This window comes from Arachis ipaensis, chromosome B1 (genome assembly GCF_059453495.1).
Source record: "Arachis ipaensis isolate K30076 ecotype BB chromosome B1, ASM5945349v1, whole genome shotgun sequence".
In the NCBI taxonomy this organism is placed as follows: Eukaryota; Viridiplantae; Streptophyta; class Magnoliopsida; order Fabales; family Fabaceae; genus Arachis; species Arachis ipaensis.
The window spans coordinates 116,829,569-116,832,682 of record NC_142436.1 but is presented as its reverse complement, the minus strand read 5'-3'; the positions used below and the strand labels follow the sequence as shown (position 1 = coordinate 116,832,682).

The 3,114-nt window shown below is 41.2% G+C and overlaps 1 long non-coding RNA gene across 1 annotated transcript; it reads left to right on the top strand.

Moving 5' to 3' along the window:
- The first annotated feature begins 400 nt into the window (after positions 1-400).
- Positions 401-2,835, top strand: LOC148578056 (uncharacterized). Its single transcript, XR_015902760.1, has 3 exons — positions 401-448; positions 536-693; positions 2,637-2,835. It is a non-coding gene; the product is annotated as an uncharacterized LOC148578056 (long non-coding RNA).
- Positions 2,836-3,114: the final 279 nt, after the last annotated feature.

Genomic DNA, 3,114 nt, shown 5'->3' with positions numbered 1-3,114 from the left:
TTTTATAGAAATCGGACCAAGATTGGACCGAATGGGCCAAACCGGACCAACCGGACCCAAAGTGGGCCCTTGGCCCAACATAACTAAACCAAAACCCTAGTTTTCAGCACTCTCTCTCCTCACACAACACCAAAACACGCTGAAAATTGAGATGGAAGGGGGAAGAACACTCTCTCAACTTCCTTCTCTCACTTGATCTTCAAACCACCATAACTTTTGATCTAGAGCTCCGATTGCCGCTCCGTTTGCGGCCACGCGTTCACCGCGGAGAGCTCTACAAAACCCATACAATCAATCTTGAGGTAATCCACATTTTACTGTTCGAAATTCCAGCCCTTGATTTCGAGTTTCATGAGCAAAAATGTTGAGATTTTGGGTTCTTTGATGTTATAGGACCCAACTCTCTTGAAGGAGAAGGTTAATCTTGTCTCCTTGGACCTTGGGTGTGGTAAGATTCTCAACCCTAGTATAATTTGTTGTTCTATGATGTTTGGGTATTGAGATGTTGTGTATGGGTATGATGATTGTGGCTTAGGTTGTGTATATGTGAATATTGGAGCTTGATTGGTGATTTTGGAAAGCTTGGAAGAGGGTTTTGTGTGATAAAATCTGTTCTTGGAGGTGTTGATACCTTGAGAGCTTGTGGACAAGTGGTTTGGAAGTGCTCCGGTTGAGCTTGGGGAATCGGCTAAGGTATGGTTTTGGTTTCCCGTATCTAATATGTAATGTGGTAGGAAATACTTAGGCTAGAGGCCCTAAGATAGGCATTGAATTGTTGGTGTTGTTGAATGGTTGAAATATATGATGTGTTCATATATGTGATTATGAATATTGATGCCTTGATTGTGTGAAATATGAGAAATGCATGTTGTGATATATGCTTGATGGATGATTGAGGTTGAATTGATGGGTGGTACCATGTTGATGGTGAGTATGATATTGATTATGTATAATGATGGTTAATTGGAAATGGTATTATTGGAAATTGGGATGAGGAAGGATGTATGACATGATATTGTGTTTGTCCTTTAGCCATTTGATTGAGAAGTGTTAAAATGGTTGGATGTGGTTTTGGAAACCTTGGTAAAGTGTCAATGTGTGAGTTGAGGATGGCTTGTTGTTGATTTTGGTACATTTTGAATGATTTCAAAGAGAAGGGTTGAAATTGGCATGTTTGATTGATTTTGAAAAGAGTTGAAAGTGGCTTGTTTTGAAAATGGCACCTTGTGGTTTTGTATGAAAACATGGTTTTTGGGCATACTTTGACGGGACATAACTTGGACTACGGATCTCTGATTTGTGCCAAATCTGTTTAGAAATGAAATTGGATCCGGGATGTCCATGCCGTTCGAAGAACGGGTGAAAAACGATTTAAAATGAGGAAGTTATGTCCGTCGGAAGATTGGGGTTTGAATCTGTAAATTCTGCAGCTTTTAACTTAGAAAATTTTTAGCAGAATGACCCCTCGCGCGTAGGCGCACTTGGTGCGTACGCGCCGTTCTTCGAGAAAGCGCCATCCACGCGTGCGCGTACGCGTGGACCTGTTTTCATCCCAAAGTTGATTTTTGAGTTTTAAAAGCCAAATTTCATACTTCTAAGCCTCCGATCTCACCACTTATGTCTTAAATCATTATGATATGCCTAGCATGAGAAAAAGGGCTAGTGAATGTGGTAACTTGCGAGTGAAGCAAGGGAAAAATGAATGATCATTGATGATCAAAGATGATTATGTGAGATGCGGAGAATGGCGGTGGAAGTGCTTGTTGTGCCATGGGCCGAAGGGCCGTAATTGTTAATGAATTGGCTGGTTATGGATTTAACCGTGAGCCGGATGGCTAGATTATTGCCGTGTTACGGCGGAGCCATGTTTATGGCCAAGTATAAATGCATATATGATGTTGATTGAATTGTGAAGGTTTGCACTTCTACCATTGGAGATGAGGGTTTCCCTGGGTAGTAGCAATGGCTAGCCACCATGTGCTCCAGGTTGAGACTCGAAGCTCTTTTGACCCTATGTCGTAAGTGTGGCCGGGCACTGTGAAAGGCCCGGATGAGCTCGCCCCCATAAATATTCACCAGTGATGGTGATGGATAAATATTCACCAGTGAGGGTGATGGATATGGATCATGATTATGATCAAGTTTATGATGAGTATAACTCGAGTTGGGGATGCACGACAGAGGGACAGTCCAATGGCTAGCTACCAGGACTTGTCGGGTTGGCTCTATAACCGACAGATGATATCATCAGCCACTAGGGACAGGCATGCATCATAAGCATATTACATGAATTGTTTGAGATTGCCTATTTGACTGCATATTACTTGCTAATTGCCTAAATGCCTTATCTGTTCCTATTTGTAAATCTCTTGTCTGATATAACTGTGTTTGCTATATTATACTCCTGCTGGTGGTTGGGAGGTCTGAAGGAATTGGAAAGGGAAGTATTAGTTAGACTGAAGAATCTTTAGTCAGTTGCCACTTACGGTTTAGCTTGTTTATAAGCTTTGATATTATCTGGAGGAAGTTCTAGGATTGCCTTCGGCTTTCCTCTATTATTATGTATTATATATGTGGAAGCTGTTACCGTACTGGGGACCTCTGGTTCTCACCCATGCGGATTTTGTGGTTTTCAGATGCAGGACGCGAGGCTTCTCGTTGAGGCATGCTGGGGACTTCTGGATTAGCGAAGATTCTTGTTCTCGGGACTCTATCTTGATTTATATATCTTGTTTAGATACTTTTATCTCCATTAAATAATACAAACTGTGATGACTCCTTCTAGAGGGGATTTTGGAGATTAGGTTTTCGGTATTTGTGTCCCTTTGGGTTTTCCTTGGGGTTTTCCTTATTTTATCATATGTATATATTACTATGCTCGGACCGGTATCTTCGCAACCGGATTTTGAGTCTTGATATTCCTGTTTTTGGCACTCTTTGTATACATATGATCTTGCGTTAGCTTATCCTTTGCTCGTTGTGTTAGTGATCGGAGTGTTGCGCTTTCGAGTTGCGGTTTTTGTTTACCCTTTTTTTTACAAGGCTCCTAGTTATAATCAATCATTCATACTACTATACGTACTAAATTTTTGTTTTAGAGGTCGTAATACCTTG